Source organism: Gracilinanus agilis, chromosome 3 (genome assembly GCF_016433145.1).
Source record: "Gracilinanus agilis isolate LMUSP501 chromosome 3, AgileGrace, whole genome shotgun sequence".
In the NCBI taxonomy this organism is placed as follows: Eukaryota; Metazoa; Chordata; class Mammalia; order Didelphimorphia; family Didelphidae; genus Gracilinanus; species Gracilinanus agilis.
The window spans coordinates 551,565,343-551,587,704 of record NC_058132.1 but is presented as its reverse complement, the minus strand read 5'-3'; the positions used below and the strand labels follow the sequence as shown (position 1 = coordinate 551,587,704).

Sequence of the window (22,362 nt, the reverse complement as noted above, 5' to 3'; positions counted from 1 at the left end):
GAAATTTAATTGAGAATATCTCTTTTGAGCTTTAGTTTAAATTAAAATTACTGCCATGTATCTGTAGTAATCCCCCACCCTGGTTTATTTTCACAGTCCTCTTTTCATATATTATCACATGCTATATTTATGACTTATGTGGATTAATTTGTATTTTCTGCAGCTTTAAATGGCAATATATGCAATTAACTAATCGGAGTAAACATTTTCTGTTTGACTAATACATACTGATTAGCCTCTTAAAATGCACAGCAAAGAGAAGGTGAGGAATGTGGAGCTCAGGTGGAGAGAGAATTTCCTATGTACACAGTCAGTTATTCATTTCTAAGCAATGATTTTTTTTCTTTTCTTTATGTTAAGAAAAGTAAAGCTGTAAAATGAGTTGGAAGTCATGTTGATGATAGGCCAAGAGATTTATTTTGATATTATGGTTCACAGTACTCTATCAGCCATATCAGAATATTTAAGAAATTTAATTTATAGTAGCAAATTAATATTCTGGATTGTAATTCTGTTTGTTTTATTTTGAAAAGTTGTATTTTGACAAAAGTTAGACTCGCATTAATTTCTGGTTGTTACATTTAGGAATGTAACTGATAAGTTAGAAAATACCAAGAATAAGTTATTAGAATGGTGAATTGATTAGTTATTGTTATATTTGATGATTGGTTCAAGGAACTAGAAGTGTTACCATTATAGAACAGAAGATTTGTGGGGTTTGGTGCTGGAGAAAATAGGATGTTGTAGAAGTTAACAGTATGGTCATATTCTGAAAACTACTTAGTTCTCAAAATCCAGAGTTATGGAATTTCCGTTTGTTTTGGCCCTGACATGTGATTTCATTGGTGTAGGGAAGAAAGGGCCACCTAACAGTGCAGATTGGCAACCATCCTAAAGGTTTATGCAATTAATGCACTTAAGCAAAATCATTTAATTTTAGAGGAAAGATTAAAAGCCAGGTACCCAAGAAGACAAGATTGACTCAGAATCCATTACAACATATTGTGTTTCTATGAAATACATGGGGAAGTAAAAGTTACAGTATGAAGATATTTACTAAGTTACTAATTACAAAAGAGGTCCCTAATTATGTCTTTCTGAGCTTAAAATTAATTTCTGTCGACATCTATTTCTGACTAGTATGTCAATATATTTGTCAGTTATTCACTGATTATTGGATGTTAGAAATGTATTGGCTCTCAGAATTCTCAATTTCAAAATATTTTTGTGATATATTTAATTACTCAGAATTCAAAGTAAAATGCTAGTTCTAAAACAATTATGAAAATGAAAACATGAAATTATGAAACATTAGTTTTTGATGTGAGAGTAGGAAATATTGTTATGATAATACTGCTGGTATGAGGATCTGAAGCTGGGTAAAGTGAGTGAGTCCTAAGTGAAACACTCAAGTTGTAGTAGTGAATCCCAAAGGACCTCCCACAGCAGTAGTTGCTACTATATATGGAGAATATGCTGGACCCAAACCCCAGATATAACAGTGTTCCAGAGTAGCCTACCAGATAAAGATTGCTAACAGGCTTAGCAAAGGGAAGCAGGTAATGGCTGGAAAAAAGAAAACAGGAAGTCCTTAAATAGCTAAGTTTAGTGATGTTATGATAATATCTGGATTGATGGTAATCAAGTTTGCCAGTTGCCAGTCTGGTTGGGCAAGACTGGCCCCAACCTAGATCAAGGGATCAAGGTTACTCTGCTGATAACTCTTGCAGTTTCTTCTTGATGGTTAATTGTATTTCAGGTTATATTAGAATCAGATTGCTTCAGGATCAGGGACTGATGAAATTGATTGGTACAGGTTGCTGGTTTAATAAGCTCACCTAAGGCCTACCTTCAGCAAACCCAATCTTAAAACTGAGATCTCTTCTCAGTTCAAATCCTTCCTTTTATACCTGAACCTCAACTGCCTTGGCACCTGCCAGCTCCTGCCAGCTCCATTCAATATTGTATCTTCTAATCAGGTAACTGTCCATCATCTTGATTTCCACATAGATATGCAATTTATCATTATAATATCTGCCATAAAAATGGCATGCTAATAATCAATATCACTCATTCTTATTCGTATGCTATGTAGACAATTGATCAGACCACCCAATATAATAATGAAAATGCAGAAATCAGGTCTAAGTTGATGATAAAGCTTTCTGAGATAAAATTAACTCATACAAGAAATGATGTTTTAGAGATAATAGAAAAATGATCAACAATGTGAGTAGCACATCTTTATCAATAGCATAAACCTACAAACCTGGTCCTCAGTCAAGAAAAAGCTCCTTGTTTACAAATAGATATTACAAATGGGAGAGAGGTGCATTAAATTGTTAAAAGATCAGGCTGCCAGCTTGCCAATAGAACTGCAAATGGTTACAAAAAATTAAAACTTTTGCTTGTGGATAAAATGAAAATTTGGGAGCTAGGAAAAAAAGTCTAGAACTTCAGCAATGTTCATTTGGAATTGCCAGCATTAAACATTAATAATTGAAGGAGTCATGATTGCTTGAGTTATTTATACTGGAAGGAAAAAAAAAGATGAAAATCTGAAATTAAATGTATTTATTTTAGGCAGTAGCATAAGACATACAGTTGGCACAAATTTTCCCTCAGGCTAAATCAGCTTTTGATCAGTTTGTTTAATTATATAATAAGAGTTAAGGAATCAAAAGGGATTTACAAAGTGCTTTCTATTCATCACCAATGTCCATAAAAAGTAAAAATGCTTCCTGCTTTAGGAGCTTACATTATAATTGTTGTGAAATTGATTATTGATTACTGATTTTTGGTTAATGATTTCTAGTTAAGAGTTATGCTCATTATAATAGTAACCATTGTAACATGTTTAAAACTCTAAGACTAGAGTATTATTGTATAAACCTAATGCCCAATTCCCAATAAGCAAAACAAGCACACCTCTTGAGAGAGATAAAAAAGATGGATGAAGGATGATTCATCCTGTTCACAAAATGTTTTCCTAGTGCTGAACTCAATTAGTACAGGAAGTGGCAGTAAGAAACTTTCTGGAGAATGTTCAAAGGACATGATTAAATCCATCCTCCTTCCATAGCACCATGGACTCTGGAAGACCCTTAGTGTAGGAGGACAATGTGGGATTAGCTGACATGAGACTTTCCAAAAGGATGTTGGTCAAATTTGGATTTTCTTGTTGCTGTGTGAAGTAAGTTATTGAGGGGACGTTGATCATGAGACTAGAATCCAAACTCTGGTGCCACCTGGGTTCAGGGGCAAAGCCACTAATTAAGGGACGGGACAATGAGGCAGGGAAAATGTCCTCTGAGTGGTCCAAATGAGGGAGGAAAGGCGTTAGTTGGGTCACGAAGCATGATGTGTCAGAGTCAGTGGGCTGAGAGAAAGTTAGATAAACCCAAGCCAGAGCTGATTTTGCTCTTGACTTCCACTCTTGAACAGAATGAATATAGGTCTTAAGCCAGTTAAATAGAGACTCTATAATCAGGTTAATCATTGCTTAAGAGAAATCTATCCATATCTCCTCTCTCTCTCCCTTTCTCTCTCATCTTTCTTCTCATTTTATTAATAAATGCTTAAAACTCTGGCCCGAGTCCCCATTGAAATCATAGCATGTTAAATTAACTGGTCTAAATAGGAAGTGATCTTCAAATTTGTCCTTGATACCCTAATCAAATTAACACAAAGCTGTATATATATATGTATATATATATACATTTACTAATATATATATAAATATTATAAGACATAAAACAAATAATTTTCATTGTATTAAATGAAAAGGTTTATTTTTGGTTTTTACAAATAAAACCAATGCAACCATGATTATAAGGGAAATCACAAACCAAGAAACATTTTTATAGCACATTTCCATAATAAAGGCCTCGTTTCACAAATATGTAAAGAACTGAGTCAAAATTATAAGAATAAAAGTCATTCCCCAATTGGCAAATGGACAAAGGGTATAAACAGGCAGTTTTCAGAGAAAGAAATCAAAGCTATCTGTAGTAATATGAAAACAATATTCTAAATCATTTATTAAAAGCGTGTAATATTTAGGATTAGTTATTTTAAAGATATTAGAAGTCCTAAAATGAAAAAAATATAATCCATGACCTTAACAACCATATAGCCTCTATAATGAGAATATGATACATATAAAAACAAATTCTGAATTTAATAGATTTGATTTCTCATATAGAAAACAACTTTTCCGTGTTTTGGTAGGTTTTCAATTGCTTCTTCAGATACAAAATTTTTTTAATTTTTTGACTTTTTCTGAGCATCTAATGTTCTAGTTCTTTTTTTTCTTGCATGAATTCTCCATATTGAAAGCAACTATAAAATATCAAAATTTCTTCCATAGCATATCTTGCATATCTCTACACACATTACTACATGTTACTTCACACCAGCATCACTACTCACATAGGCTTTCCAATTGGTTTTTCTACTTCAAGTCTCTATCACTTAATTCTATACTTTATACTAATGACAAAGTTATTTCTTTTATTTAAAATTTTACCTTGTCACTCTTCTAATCTATTCAATAAACTCTATTGGATTTCTATTGACTAGAAAAAAGAATGGATTCTTTAAGTTCTTATGGTCCAACTTGTATTTTATGTTACATTATTCTCTATTTCACACTATAATCCAGCCAATCTCACCTTCTCTCTATTTGTGATATATGATATCCCATCTCCCACTTTTGTGCCTTTTTTTCTAGTTCTCTCTTTTGTTTGGAACACACTCCATTCTAGCTCAAAGAAACTTTCTTCCTTCAAAAAATATTTCAAACATTAACTCCTGATACCCAAATCACCCAATGACCTCCATCTCAAATAGCATGTACTTAGCTTTTTTGTGTATATAATTTATATCATATATATCATTTATATATTACTTTATATATAAATACATATTGATAAATGTGTATATATATATATGTATGCATCTATGTATGAAATTTTCATGTTCACTTATTTTCCCTGTTAGAATATAAAGTTCTTGCTGTTATGAATCATTTCATTTATTGTATTTGTATTCTCAGTATCTGGCACAGTATGTCATATGTTAGGGCTTTTGTAAATGCTTCTTTATTGATTAATTCTACTTATGTTCCAGAAAAGCACTAGTCCCTAAAAAGAGTAGGAAAAGATATAATATATTTTTGAAATAATTATGTTTCCAGAGACAGAGGAATTTCTTAATGCAAAGAGTCTAGCAGGGGACTTCTCCAAACAAGTAGTAATCCTTTGGAAACCTCTTTGGCTCTGCAATTGAGAACGAATTAATGGAATTGAGATAGTATGTGTCAATTAAAAGTGGTTTGGCTCATTTTGTTGTGGGTCAGAGCCATTCATTGTAATAGACTTCAAGATTTCTTTCTAATCATAATCTAAAATTCCTTTATTTCTTACCCTTTTGACCCCTAACCATGTGATTTGTCCTCATTAAGCCTCCATTTCTCAGTTCTTTTCTAGAGTAGACTTTTTTGTTTTTATGTTGTCATAATTTTCAAATACAGTAAGTTAAATAACATCATTAAATATAATTCCAACTAATTGTTGCTCTCCCCACTTTATTATTGCTGTCCTTATTTTTAAATGAAAAAAATAACAGGATGAAAGAAGCTATAGTCAATTTCTCAAGCTCAAAAGCCAACTCATATTATGTAGCTAACTATGTTAAATCCAAGTTTGGACTTATTTTTAACTCCAAAGTTTTATTTTATTTGTCCCCCAAGGAAAGCAGACATTCATTTCTATATATTTTTTTATTTTTTATCTTGAATGTCCAATTCTAAAATATTCTTCTTAATATTTTTATCTTCTATATTCCTATGTAAATTTTGTTGACAGAATTGTGTTGTGTCTCATGCTAGATTTTGCATATTATGTCACTGAGAGGAAAAAAGAGATTTAAAAAGCTCTGAAAGAACTGACTTTCTTTAAAAGTATTTCTTTCTAGGCTTTTTCACTTTATTCTGCTTTGTCAGAATCCAAGTGAACTAAGAGAACAGTATAACAGTATTTCAGTTCATTATGGCTTCCTTTCAAATTGAAATACTGCATCACTTTGTTCCTGATAGCTTCCCTCCTAGTTTATATGTACCCAGTTAAAAACAGAACACAAACAAGAGATATACTGCATACTTCTGGGAAATTTTTCCCCTTTGAAAGATGCCTATAATTTGTTCGAGTTATACTATAAATCCAACCATCTAATCTCATTGAGTAGTTGGACATTTCAAATGAAAATTGATTGTACCTCTTTTCCAAGAGAATTCAATCTCAATAGTGACCAACACACCTAGTAAAGAAAACAACTTTTCAGATATATAAAAGGTTTTTAAAAAGGATTTTTATGTTTCTTATTGTGTGTTACTGAAACTGCAAGCATTTAATCAGTTTAAAAATCAACTGCTTAATTTACCTATTTCATACTATACTGATCAAACTACCAAAAAACTTTTGTTTACTGAATTAGAAAAAAACTATAACAAAATTCATTTGGAAGAACAAAAGACCAAGAATATCAAGGGAAATAATGAAAAAAAATATGAAGGAAGGTGGCCTAGCACTACCAGATCTTAAACTGTGCTATAAAGTAGCAGTCATCCAAACAATATGGTACTAGTGAAGAGACAGAAGATCAGTGAAATAGACTTGAGGTAAGCGACCTCAGCAAGACAGTTTTTAATAAACCCAAAGAACCCACCTTTTGGGACAAAAAAACCACTATTTGACAGAAACTGTTGGGAAAATTGGAAAACAATATGGGAGAGATTGGGCCTAGATCAATATCTCATACTCTATACCAAGACAAATTCAGAATGGGTGAATGACTTGAATATAAAGAAGGAAATTATAGGTAAATTGGGTGAGCACAGAATAGTATGCTTGGCAGATCTATGGCAAGGGAAAGATTTTTAAATCAAGCAAGAGTTAGAAAAAAATCACAAAATGTAAAATAAATAATTTTGACTACATTAAACTAAAAAGTTTTTGTACAGATAAAACCAATGCTACCAAAATCAGAAGGGAAAAAACAAACTGGGAAAAAATCTTTATAATAAAAACTCAGATAAAGGTCTAATTACTCAAATATAAAAGGAGGTAAATCAATTATACAAAAAAAAAACAAGCCATCCCCCAATCAATAAATGGGCAAGGGACATGAATAGGCAATTTTCAGATAAAGAAATCAAAACTATCAATAAGCACATGAGAAAGTGTTCTCAATATCTAATAATTAGAGAAATGCAAATCAAAAAATTCTGAGGTATCACCTCACACCTAGAAGAATGGCTAAAATGTCAACAAGGAAGATTAATGAATGTTGGAGGGGATGTGGCAAAATTGGGACATTAATGCATTGCTGGTGGAATTGTGAACTGATCCAACCATTCTGGATGGCAATTTGGAACTATGCTCAAAGGGCTTTAAAATACTGTCTGCCTTTTGATCCAGCCATAGCACTGCTTGGATTATACCCCGAAAAGATAATAAGGAAAAATTCTTGTACAAAAATATTTATAGCCTTGCTCTTTGTTGTGGCAAAAAATTGGAAAATGAGAGAATATCCTTCAATTGAGGAATGGCTGAACAAATTGTGGTATCTGTTGTTGAGGGAATATAATTGTGCTCAAAGGAATAAAGAACTGGAGGAATTTCATGTGAACTGGAAAGACCTCCAGGAATTTATGTAGAGTGAAAGGAGCAGATCCAGGAGAACATTGTACACAGAGACGGATACACTGTAGTACAATCAAACATAACAGACTTCTCAACTAGCAGCAATAAGAAAACTAGCCACATTAAGAGGAAGAACTGTGAGAGGAGAAACACAGAAGAAAAACAACTGCTTGTACATTTGGGGTGATGTGGATATTATCGGGGATGTAGACACTAAATAATAACTCTAGTCCAACTATTAATAATACGGAATTGGGTCTTGATCAATGATACATGTAAAACCCAGTGAAATTGTACATTGGCTAAGGGGGGTTAGGAAAGTTTGGGGAGAGGGAAAGAACATGAAACATGTAACTAGGGGAAAATATTCAAAATTAAAATAAAATAAAAATAAAAAGGGCTTAAATCTCATACATTTATACAAAAAAATTCAACTGCTTATAAAGTTCATTTCACATGCTGATATTTGATTCAAAGAGAATTGATTCTTAACATGGTAGTTTTATTGTCTGTAGCATTCATATGATCCAAAGTAATTAGATATATGATATGTAAGATTTACTTCATGTAAATAAAATAAATAAAAATGTGCTAATAATTTATTAATAAATTGCAACCCTATTTCCTCCTATTTAAAAATGAAACCTGGTCATTTAATATCTTGAAATCGTTCAAATATTGCTACTCTTTAGGTTTTTCTATTCCTATGTATTTCTATTTCAAGAATTCTACTCAGGGGGCAGCTGGGTAGCTCAGTGGAGTGAGAGTCAGGCCTAGAGACAGGAGGTCCTAGGTTCAAACCCGGCCTCAGCCACTTCCCAGCTGTGTGACCCTGGGCAAGTCACTTGACCCCCATTGCCCACCCTTACCAATCTTCCACCTATGAGACAATACAAAGAAGTACAAGGGTTTAAAAAAAAAAGAATTCTACTCAGTTATGATTTTCTTGACAGACAGACTTTGAAGTCAATCACTAATCCATTTTCCTCCCTTGCTGAATTTATTCAGTTTTCTTAAGAAGTTATTCTTGCTTGTAAGAGTTTCTTCTTTTTCCTTTTGTTATACTATATTCCAAGATTTCTTTCCTTATATTAGTTTCTGCTGAGTGTTTTGTGATCATGGCTATGATTATTCAATATATGGCCTCCTATATATTTTCTTTGACCTGAAACATTTGGATTTTGGCAATGACATCTCTGAATATGTTCAATGCTAGATTCTTTGAGGAATATTTTGTGTATTCTTCATATTTTCCCTTAGCATTCTGCCACTAATAGTGCTGGGCATGCTTTTTATATGGTGTCTATTTAGATTTACAGTTTTGTCACAATTTTCAGAGTCTGATACTTGTTAAATTATTCTTCCTGATTCTGTTTCCAGTTACTTTATTGCAATAGATATCACACTTTTCCCTCTAATTTTGAAGAATTTTTGTCTTTATCGACATTTTTATTGCCTCATTGAATTCTCTTCATCCTACTATATATTTTAGAATATCATAATTTTTGATAAAGTTGTCTACTCTTTACTCTCAACAATTTTTGTGTGTGTTAAACTTTATTTTCTATATCTTATTTGTACCTCTTCATTTATTCCATTCACTGTTTGATTTTTATGGTCAATTTATTCTTTGTTTTCCCTATGGTTCTGCTATTAATTATTTTGAAATTATTGCTTTCCCTTGGGATTTTTTATCTTGAAATTCTATTAAACTACATAGCATTTATTCCTTGTAGTAGGAGTTTTCTTTTCTTTGTTCAAATATGTAGGTCTTTTTAGATTATTACATTATACCAGAGCTCAGATGTAGCTCCTCTTACCCTGTTGAGTTAGGCACTGTCTCCCACTATGACACCAATGCTGTTCTGTACCAAAATCCTTCCCTTTCTGGAGTTTGTAAGCCCAACCACCTGTGAGGGAAACTGTGTGGAGTTAAGTTCCTGACTTCTTTCACATCCTTGTTCTTTGATCAGAGTCCTGGCCGGGCTAGGGAAGTTGATTTGATTGTTGGTACTGAGGCCCTCCTCCTGTCATATTCATGAGCTTTAGTCTATCTTCTGGAGATTTCCATGACCAAGACTAGTTTATTTCTTTGTGAACTTATATATTTCCGGTTAGCCATTTAGGATCTTCACTCCTGGAATGAATGGCCCAACCCATTTAATGCTGACTAAATTTTGGTCTCCTAGGGAAGAGATATTAAATTTAAATAGAAATAAAGACAACTAAAATGTACATAATGCATCCTTTGGGCTACTTATAATTTAGAAAATCATATATGCTTATATATTTCCTTTTTCGTTAACTTATTAATTTTGTTTAAAAATTTCAATTACATTTTAATTCAGGCCAAGCTACACTCAAGAAAATTCATTGTTGTTTTTTAGGGTAAATTGGTTTAGTTAGAACCTCTATGTCACAATTTTAGTGAAAGACCTCACGTGGTTCTTTAAATGAGAAGCATTATGTAATTAATGAAGAAATTAATATTTGAGTCATAGCTACAATTTCAACTAATATTACTGTATTTTCACTTTTTGACAATTTGATAATTTTAACCCTGAGAATGATAGATTTTATGCAAACATTTTTAATTGGCTACATTTTTCCCAATTAAAACAAAACAAAACACAGACCTGCTGAAATGTTGCTAACTTTTCTCTTTCCATTGAAGAAACCCAAAATAAACCATCATTGAAAAAAATGCACAAGTAGGCAGATAAAAGTTTTTACGTTAGGGAAGAAAGGGGATTCCTCTACTTTCATTTCTTTTCCCAGCTGCAATAAACACAGGAAGATATATTCCATTGTCAGTTTTAAGTCGCCTTTTTCCTTAGGCTTGTCATATATATTTCAGTTTCATGTTTAAGAGAGTATTCTGTCTAGGTGCTATGCTTTACATCAATAATGGTGCTACTGAAAAACTGGAGAAATCAGACATATTTGGAAGCACTGAAATGCTGTCTTGGGATGATGCTGTTAGCCTATTTTTTCCTTTTCTGTCTCATATTGTAAATGTCCCCCTTCAAACAGTAACAATATCTCACAAGAGTGACAGACTTGTGGCTCCCAAGAAACCATGAAGCACCCTGTTTATGGTTTATTGAGCCCATTTAAAATTCAGTCAGAATAGCAAATCCCCAGAAGGACATTTAAAGTTTCCCATAGTGTGAGAACGTTTTGGAACATCATCTACATTAGCAAATATTCTCACGTCTTTAAAGACCTTAAAAGACTTCTGCTTCTATGAGTGAGGTGCATTCAGCACAGACACTGAATCTCAGCATCATTTCTATGTCAGTTTTTGAAGCCCAAGTCAGGTAACACATTAAGACATTATGCCTTTAATTGTGTGGCTTATTTTAAAGAATAAAAAATAAATATTTTCTAGAAATATTTTCATAGTATGCTTATAGTATGCCTCATTACAACAAAAAAGTTTTAAAATAAGTTACATTTGGCAAAGGATGCTAAAATTACTTATTCTTTTTTTTCAAAGCTGGTTGGACTACTCAGAATATTCTGTTTTGAAGAGAGAGACAAGAGAAAAATGCCCTTTTTGGTTTAAGCCACTGTATTTGAAAAGAGTTTGCAGAAAGCATAATTTTGGCACAACAGAGCTGTTAGTTTATTTAAAAAATTGATAAGTGGAAACATTTAACATGAATCAAGAGAGGCCCAGGTACATATTCTGTCACTAAAATTTCCTTTACATCTCTGAACCCCTGTTTCCTCTTATTTTAAATAAGAACATTAATAACTGGCATTTATATATGGTTTTAAGTTTTTTCAAGCACTTTGAATACATAATCTCATTTAATTCTCACAAGAGTACAGTGTAATAAAGATTCTGATTCTAAGAGAAGTTAAGTCATTTGCCACTCATCACACATCTAGTGAATTAAATTAAAATCAAGAGCAAATTGAAATCTAGATTTTCTGTATTCCAAATCCTGCATGATATTCATTGTTCCATGCTTTGTCTTGTGAGAGAATTGTGGAATAAATTGTAAACCACACTGAATGCATCTTATGATTTAGTTCTGTAGCTTGCTCAGGTCCTATAGAATTCAATTATGGTTCTAGTTCAATTTCTGTCTTTTGAGAAAACTTTATTCAATTATGGGAACTATGAGAAAAAATTTTGCATAGTTTGAATATAGCCCTGCATGATTGAGAAGCTGGACCACTTCTCCCTTCTATTCTTAGAGACACTTAACTGAGGATATAGGTTATTCTGGCCAGAAATCCAGTGAGATGTGAAGACTATTCAAAGAATTTTCTCATAATTACCTATCTCAAGTGATCTATTTGTTTTCCAGGAAAACTGATGTACTAGTCCATCAGTTAGTGTATTTTTTATTCCTTCAATCACTTTGGGGAGTTTTGGACCTCTCTTACTGATTTCAGGGAATCGAACCTTTGCTCTCCATTTCTCAATTGTTGAAACTCTCTTATCACCTTCCCAAATCTGTTAAGTACCTAACCATTTATTTAATTAGGAATTAGACTACCTAGTCTTGTATACTGGTTAATAACCTGTTAATTGCTTTCTTTTAATGTATAAAATTGTTCTCTTTTAATGTAAAAAATATATCTTTGGGGTTCATTGCCAAGATAAAGAGGCCTGATCCTAATTTGTCATGCAATTAAAATCCATTACTTAATAAAGTGATATGCTCAGAAACCCAAACTTTTGCTTCTATAGTTATTTCCGATTTTACCCACCATACCTGATAATATTAAAATAGGAGTATCTGAACTACCTACATGAAATTGTTACTATGTGGATGAAATGAATTAACACTTGTTAAATGTTTTACAAGTCTTAAATCACTGACAAAAGAAATATCATTCTAAATATAAAAATAAAAATTTATAGTAAGGAGAATTCAGGTGGTATTTTCTAAGTTGAGGAAATGTGAAAATGGAGTTAATCAAGAATTAATTTAGTCATACCCATGCAGAACAATAGTATCCATTTTATATGATTAAATTGTTATCTTAAGAATATAAGAGGTATGATGAATATTTCAGGATATCATCATTTTGTAACTCTCTACTGAAATCTATCATGGTGAATAAATAGAAACAATTTAATTCATTTATATAATATGAATTAGTAGGAAACTTGAAGTCTTCCAGGTTTAGTGTTTTCCCACTGCCTGCTTCCTCTTCTAATTACTTTGCTATTGTTTGAAATACCCCAAAGTCACTACTACCCATTTGGTTTTTGCATTTCTTCTCTTTTACAAAGTTATTTTTTGCATCCAAATGAAATCTGCCTTCCAGTTTCATCCATTCTATTTAACTTGGTCTCTGGATTCCTCATCTTCCTGGTTGTTTTTATTTATTCCAAATAAACTTTGATATTTTTCCTATTAAGAAATGATATTCAGAATTACTGAACTATCATGTTCTTGAAATATTCATTCCCTTGATGCTAGAATTGAAGTCAATATAATGAAGCACTAACTATATGTGAGACAGAATATTTATAGTTTTTGCTCCCCAGTGACTGAGCTTGGGGAAGTCACTTAAGTTTGCCAGAGCTCAATTTCTCATTCACAAATGAAATGCTTTTCAATTCTATCTATGTGATGTGATTTGTAAATATAAATACCATGCACATGTGAATTGATAGTATGATCTACTTCAATAAATACTGTTTCAATTTTAATATTTAGCAGTGTTGGTTTGCATTGAACTTGTGGTCAACTAACCAGCTCTCTTTTATCTGAACTGATATTAAGCCATATCTCTATCACCTTTATTATTTCAACAACTTATACACACATTTATCTTAATCTTCATATTGCCAGTTTGATCCTATTAATAATACAATCTATGAATATGTTTGATTTCACTTTTCTCAGAGATAAATTAATGTATTTTCATTTTTCTTTTCCATAGATGCATGAAACTGTTTTAAAAGGGCTAGACTGTTACTTTATGTGTTGGTTATATATAGTTATTTTTCTAGACTCATTCCCTTTATCTCACCCACCATAAGAGTGCAGTAGTCACTCATGCCCTTTACTACTGCTGATCAGAGAGAACAACTTAAATATGGCCAAAGGAAATGAATTGAGGAGTCAGAGAAGTAACTAACTCCCATCTGAAAGAACTTAAAAGACAGAGAATTTAGTCCTTTGCACATAACAACTCCTACTAAGAGTATTAGGAGGATCTGGATAAGACAAAAGAACAAACATCTCAATGTTGAGATCTTGGGTTCCTTATTTCTGGAAAAACATAGTTGAATTGCCACCAAAAATTAAACTCTACTTTGATTGACATTTAATTTTAAATGTTCCTCTGAATTGTAATATGATAATTGTAACATTTCAATTAAAGAAACAATTAAGAACACATTATGGCCAAATAATTGTGCTAAGAACTGAGATAGATAAATTTTAAAAAGATTAACCAGATATATGATACAAGACATGATCTGATGTCATTTTTCAGTGTCCATATGCCATTTAGACACATACATAAAGACATGGATGAATTAATCTCTCACCTCTAGGGGCATATTTTTGCATAAAAATACCCTTTATGCCTTTTATGAAAATAACTATGAAATAATCAAATATATGGTAGATATGTAAAATGCCTTTTGAAAATACCATAAAAGTTTATAAATAAATAATTACTAGAAATATAGAAAATAATTCAGGACAAAATATAAATGTAGCCATATGCACTTATGAGTAATATGTAATTGTCAAAGTAAAAAAGTCATAGGATCCAAATTTTAGAGGTAAATGTGACTTCTGCTGCCAGAAAGCCTGACTATAATTTTACAAAAGGGGGAACTGAAAAACAGAAAAATTGAGGAACTTGCTCAAGATAACCTGACTAATACATGTTAGGGACAGAATTTGAAACCTAAGCCCTGTTAAACCCGAGCAAATGGTCTTTCCATTTTTAACCTGACATTAATAATTGAGGTTTTATCAGTTTTCATCTGTTAGGAAGTTAAAAATAGCAAGAAATATCAAACTTCATGAATACCAACTGACCTTTGTGAGTTATATAGATGAAAATATAATATTGCTGGAAGAAATCCAGAAATTATTGTTATAATTTTTAAATTCTGGGGAAAGAATTTGAAGATATTTGTGGTAACATTAGTATTTTCATCACAGATGTGCATTAAAATCAAAAGAATTGGAATACAGGAAGATGTATGAAGAAAAGAGTTTTCAGAAGGTGCATGACGAAAAACTTTGGCATTTAAACTGCAACTCCAGTATAGGAATTAGTGTCTTTTTTTAAAGGGATGGAAGAATTTGAATTCCATTTTCTATTAGGAAGATGTGTTTTTGATGAAATTCAAGCAACATAGGAGTGAATAATTTGAGTGAGCATTAAAATGGGAAAGAAGAGATAATGCATAATTTTTGTAATACACTAAAGAATACAAAAAGAGAATAAATATATGGGGATGTAGGGACAAAGGCATCAAACTTGTCATGGAATCATTATATGCTAGTTTTGGTGAGCTTAAATTATCAGTATAACTAAAGGAGTTCTGTTGTTACCAATGCCTTAGTAGCTACACAGTTTTTTTGTTTGATTTAATAATAATTTTATCCTTCAAAAAGTAAAGAGAATAACAAAGGGAACTTTTCTTCTGCATTTTATTCTGACCAAAAAAATTATGAATGGTGGTTGTAGTAGGATGATGAGAAGCTTTAGGGCAAGCACTTCTATGTAAATATTGACAATCAAGAAGAAGGAAGCCAATCAGAGTGTGTTTTCACCCTAGATACATCATCAGGTTTGCTAAGGTTAAGAAATAACAAGTGAGATTAAAAGAACTAAAATTCATATGGGGAGACATCCAAATAGGAAGTATAATCTCTCAAGAAATAATTTCCAACAGGAAGGAAGAAAGGGGACTTTAATCATATAACTCTCAATGAATGGGAAATACATTGAAAAACATGAATTTTAAAAAGACAGAGAAAAGAGAGATACAATGAAGGACAGATAAAGTGGGACAGAAGAATAAGAGAGCCTTATAAACCATCAGCAAGAAAATTTGTGTTTGAAATGTTTTGAATAATACAAAGTGGGGCATCTATATGTCTCAGAGCAGTGATGGGCAAACTTTTTTAAAGAGGAGGCCAAAGGAAAGTAAATGCTCATCTTTCAGTATGTTTCTAAGGCAATTCTTTTGAAGTTTCATTGTATTGTATCCTACTCATTGTATTGGTCAAGTTAGGAATAATGTCCTGCCTCTGTATAGAACATTTTAGGGGGCTGCATCTGACCCGCAGGCGTAGTTTGCCCATCACTGGATTAGAATATAAAGAGCCAGGCCTAGAAACTAGAGGTTTTCTGGGTTCTGTAATAGGTAATTGGAAGAGGTATGGGATTAGAAGGGAAGACACAGGCATAGCTGGGGTAAAATTAATCCCTCAGCTGGACTGGAAAGGTAACAATCTATCACACATTTAACTGGGGAATAACAAGGTAACAGAAAACAAACACAACCTGGGAAAACAGTTTAATTCAACAGTTTGTTCTTGTAGTCTGGGAAGGAGAAATCAAGAAAGTACATATAAAAGATTTTAATTGTTAACAAGGGCAGGAAAGGGAGGTAAGAGGAATCAAGTGTCCCTTAAGTCTATGGGTTAACTGCCAGGGAATATTGGAATGGGAAAATGGCTACTCTGTCACTAACTATAAACATCCAGCTTGGGGCAGGGCTAAATAGGCAGGGTAAATAGGTATCTCACAGAGCAGTCCACTATATGTTTTCTAAATGTATTGGGTCCCAGGAAATTTCAGGTATACAGCAAAGTAATCCACTAGGAGTTAGGGAGAATAGGATTTTCTGTGGATGACCACCAGCCCAGAAAACTCCTTTCTCAACCTAATAACTCTTTGGTCTTTCTTGAAGTTCTTACAACAAAATCCAAAGTATAGCTCCACCATTCAAGATCCCAATACCAATCCTCAGACTCTCCAGTCAGTTGCCTAAACCTCAACTTGACAACTCACTCCCCAAAGCAAAACTGCCAGCTTTCAGTCACTGTGTGCACATGCCTCTGTCAACATTCCAGGTTTGGAATTTTCAGCTCCTGCCAGTTTTTGCCTGGTCTGCTTTTCCTAACTTATAATAAATCCTAATCAGCAATTTTCCTATAACAATTCAGATCTCACCTCAGACACTTCCTACCTGTGTGACCCTGGTCAAGTCACTTAACTACCATTGCCTAGTTCTTACCAGTCTTTTGCCTTGTAACAAATACATGCTATTGATTCTATGATGGAAGGTAAGGGTTTAAAAATAATAATAATATGAAAGGTTTATTTTATCTCAATTCTTTAGGAAAAGGGGAATATGAAAGAAAACGCACAACTACTTCAGATGGAAGGAGTGGAAATAAGACAATATTAATTGAAAGAATTATTTATTCTTTCTTTCTATTTTTCTTACCAAAGAATTTTATATCCAAAATGGAAAGGATTCTAAATAGAGATGGAAATAAAATCCAATAAAATAAGAAAAAATGTAGATATTTTTAATTTTATGTTTAAGACCCCTATTTTCCCCCTTAGAATCAGACCTAAGCTTTAGTTACAAAGCAGAAGAGTGGTAAAGGCTAGGCAATTGGGATTAAATGAATTGCTCAGGTTCACACAGCTAGGAAGTTTCTCTGAACCACATAGCTGCCCCAGGTATATTTTATAATTTCAAATCATTGTTAACAAATTATACCACAAAGTACTGAAAGAAGTAGCAACTATGATTCTCAAGATTATTGATCCTTGTAAGCTCTTGGAGAATGGGAGAAGTGTAAGTTTAATAGAGAAAGGCAAATATCCCATTATTCTTAAACAGAAGACAGAGGAAAACATAAACTAGAAATCACTCTCCTTAACATCATTTAAGATTAATCTATGTCTTTTAATCAAGGCTTTAATCAAACTAGTTAAAGTTGCAGATCAATCAAAGAATTATGGAAAAGCACATGGAGTACATGAATAGGTTTTAGAACATCATCCATGAACATTTGATGAGTAGTGTGGTAAAAAATTTATCACACCAGTACAAAACTCCAAACTAAATAGGTTTTTTGAGAGGAGGCCAGTCTGGTCAAGATCAAGATCAGAGTCCCAGAGCCTTAGGAGACAGCCTTTTTTAAAGAGAGAAATCTTATGACAAAGTGACCAAGTGATACAGTCAAAAATTAAAATAGAATAGATGTACATATCTTACACATAGGCAGTTCCTAACTGTTGAGATCTATTTGTCATCTCTGATAATCTTATAAGGACAGTTTAGTTGATAAGGAAATAAAGACAGAACATGGGAGTTGTCTTTTAACTCATGCTTCCAGCTCTGTCTCCAGGAGCATGGAGTTTATTATATATATTTCTAGACTCATTTCACACAAAAGAACCCCCCAAAACTACACAGATGCACTGAAGTTACAAATGATATCATATCAAAACACAAAACATTGGCTTCAGAATAGAACAAGGCCAAGGCTGAATTTTGAATAGATTCTTATCAGAAAGCCAAGTTGGAGAATATTTTTTTCAGGGTTGACTTGCTCCTGCTAAGGTTTTGGTCTTGGCTGTTCCAGGCAGCTGCATTCCTGGCCAAAACGGGAGAGTGTTAACCATTTAACTTCTGGTTAGCTAGGAACTTAAAGCTTTTCAATGAGGCCACAATACTTCTCAACAAGAAATCACGAGGATCACAAAAGGAGTCAAAAGAGGAGTCTCAGATTTTTATCTATTCTCTTATTGGCTTCCCACACTTAACCAATGACACAAGTGCTGAAGCAGCTGAAAAATGCAAAAATAATAACCCATATCTGATTTTGTGATTGACCTTTTCAAGGCCTCTGCAATAAGGGGATGGAGGCTAATTGTTTTACTGCAGACAATTATTATGAAATACTAGTCGAATGACTGATATTTCAGGAGCCTCTGCCTCCTTTATGATTGTCCTGAGTTTGCACCTAAAGCATGCCTCTATTTCCTTCCTGACTGTCCTGAGCTTATACAGAGAGGGGCTAAGTGTAAACGCTTGGGTTTGGTTTAAGGTCAAAATGTCTGTAAACAAGATTTGATGCCACTCTAAACTGCATTTTTCTTAGCTAACGTTTATGCTTTTTATAAAGCAAACTCTATTATTTGACTATTAACTCAAGACTAGTGATTATGTTATTAAAATAATCACAAGGGCTAATACTATTGTAATCATAAAAGTGGATACAGAACTTTACACTCACAGTAGTTACACCAAAGTTGCCAAAATGATCTATGATCACAAGAGTAGATGGGCTATTCATGTCATTAGAGTCCTATGGTAATTGATAATCTATGAGTTATGATGTTATTTTTTCTGTATAATTATTATTTACAACAGAATGTTTATCCCAGAATGTAGCTACCAGATGATACTTAAAATAGTATATGACATTAATACCTACACATGAGAAATGTGACTTTTAAAAGTAAATACTTAAATATAAATTTATTTTAACTTACCCTTGATGGTCTAATTTGATATTCCTTCTTGTACCCATCAATTTTTATCAGAATCAAATAAATATGACTACTTCCATTTCCTGAGTAATGAATATATTAAATGAGTATGTTTTTCTAAGAACTTTCCTGGTCTTTCAAAAATATGATTTTGTCTGGATTTAACAACCATAGCAACAGGAGTTCTTGAAGGTCAGCTGTTCAAAATGATATCGACCTGATATATTTTTGCTATTTCTATTTTTAGTAAAGATAAACCTCAATTACTTTCTTAAATTTGTCTTAAGGGACATATATGAGAACTCCACCTATGCTTCTTAGAACACTGAATTGGGACCTTTGAAGAATTATTTGTCACCTTAATCTTTAGCAGTATTTCAGTCAATTTTTATTAGGGAAGATACAATACAGTTCTTTTAATGTTAGAGTACATCATTTGCTGATTTACTATATTACAAAAGGATAGGAGAGCACATATGTTAGAGTCCCTGATTTGTTCAAACATCTACCTTTCATAACATAAGTATTATGAGGATTTGCGAATGTACTTTTTTTTGCACCATAGGTTCTAAAATAAGCTACTCTGTATAGTATAGTACCCTGTAGTGAAGCACTGAAACCATCGTTGAAGGAACAAATTCAATAAGATTTGTTGATTTTCACAAAGTAGTCTCCTGGACTTTGAATTCTAGTTTGGTGCCAGACTTTCCAATATCATGTGCCAGGTGGGTTCTATCAAAATGCAAGGAGTAGAAAACCTTAGAAAATTGGCTCCATCTGAAACTACCAGAGGCAAGATTATCAGCAAACCCTCTCCAAAACTATGTATGCTTATGTAGCTATCCTCCAAACACCTGCTTATACTTATCTTTAAAGGGAAAGTTAAGGGTCTGAGTTGGGAAATATCTGAAAACATTTGTTCATTTGTCCTGCCAGAAAGAAAACACACCTTGTTCCTTTGGAATCCAGACTATATAATCCATTATGTTTTTATATGGCATATCACCAGCAATTCCTTTTCTTGAATACTAAAGATATAGCAGCAGTTTGACTCTTTTAATGGGCAAAACCACAGTCTTAGAAAAGAAAGGAGTGAAGATAACACTGGCCAGAAAGTTCTTACTGAAGAAGATGGAATATTCTGTCATGAAGAGACATTGGACAGGTGGTGAAATTGGAAGCAGAAAGCAAGAATTATAGAGCCAAAAGAAAAGAGGCTTAATTATTCCTGAACTAGTCCTTGCTATAGCTCAGTCCCTAAAATTTTTTCTAATGTTATTCATGTAATTTCAAGAGATCTAGAAGAAGACCATCAGCATATTCAATATATAACCTGTAAAATAATTTGGTTGACATCTAAAAATGGAGGAAATATCAACGTTTTAATGTATTCCATAAAATATTAATTTAATTAGACATATATTGAAGGAATATTCTTGACTTATTTTATCTAGATCACAGAAAAACATTTGTCAGAGTCTTCCATGTTATTATTATAAAAAAGATGTCAATATAGGGACATAATTTCCATCTGAGGAAGTTAAGTGATATAATGGATATGCTACTGGAGTTGAACTAAAAAAGATGCAAGTTTTAATCCTATCTCAGACAATAATTTACCAGGTTAGAATCCCTCAACCTTTCTCAGTTTCAGATTCCTAATCATAAAAATATGAAGTAAAAAAATAATCTATCTTACAAGATGGTTATGAAACTCAAATGAGATAAAATGTCAGGTCCTTTGAAAACCTTAAGGTATAATAGCTTTAATAAATTTTAATAAATAGCTTTAACAAAGTATAGTTAGCTTTTTTAGATAAGAATAAAAATAGATGGATTTAATACTTTTTGAATTAATGACAGCAAATAGTAATCAATTAAGTGTAGGATATAAGTTTTAGGAAATTGGCAAAAGAGAAGGTCTCAGGAATTTGTACTTGATCCTCTGCTGTGTAATATTTGTATCACAGACTTAGATTAATCAATCAGTCAACTTTTTATTAAATACTTATGTTCCTGGCATTGTTCTAGATAACGGGCATGAAAATAATGAATTATACAATCTTCACTCACAAGGATCTTACATACATATAGAATAACTATCAGAAACTTATAAGTATGTGTAAAATAAATATTAAGTATTTAAATATCAGGTAGTTAGAGAAAGAGTAGCATTGTCAATTGAAGGGGAAATGACAATTCACTTATACTAGGTCATGTTCTAGCTGTATTTGAAGAAAAGAAATTTATGAGGAGAATGTAAAGAGAGATACATATTAGACATGGCAGATGACATGTGGTAAAGCACAGGCAGGAGGAGTATCATGTGAAAAACACAGTATGACTCACAAAATAGGCATGTGTGAGGGTAATGTGTAATAATTCTGAGAAGATCTTTTGAGGAAAATTGGTTGGGTTTTAAAAGCTAAACATATTAATTTATAATTTGAGATAGAGTCAATAGGAAGCCATTTTAGTTTGAATTGGGTTGTGACATGACCACATCTACACTTAACTAAAGCCACCTTGCAGCCATTTAAAGGACGGACTGAAGTGGGGAGAGGCATAAGTCAAAGAGTACAGTAACTGACACATAGTAGGAGTTTTATAGAATTGTTGATTGACTAATTGTTTATAATGATTTTTTTTCATTATTATAAGGAATAGCTATTTGGGTAAAGGAAGGGAGAAGATTTTATTGAAAAAGCAATAGACAGAAAAAACATTTGACAAAATATAGCACTCATTCCTATTGAAAATACTAGAAAGTATAGAAATAAATGGGTCTTTCTAAAAAAATTATAAATAGTATAGATCTAAAACCATCAGTAAGTATCATCTGCAATGGGGTTAAGTTAGAAGTCTTCTTAATAAGATAAGGAGAGAAGCAAGGATTCCCATTATCACTTCTATTATTTAATACTGCACTAGAAATGCTAGCAGTAGAAAGAAATTGAAGGAATTAAAGGAGGCAATGAGGAGACTAAATGATCACTCTTTGTAGATGATATGATGGTATATTTAAAGAATGCTAGAAAGTCAATGAAAAAGACTAGTGGAAATAATTAACAACTTTAGCAAAGTTGTAGGATACAAAATAAACCCACATAAATCATCAGCATTTCTATATATTTCCAAT

At 32.5% G+C, this 22,362-nt stretch overlaps 1 pseudogene; it reads right to left on the bottom strand.

Annotated features, from left to right (window-relative positions):
• Nucleotides 1-19,862: 19,862 nt before the first annotated feature.
• LOC123241834 lies at nucleotides 19,863-20,371 on the bottom strand (annotated as a pseudogene).
• Nucleotides 20,372-22,362: the final 1,991 nt, after the last annotated feature.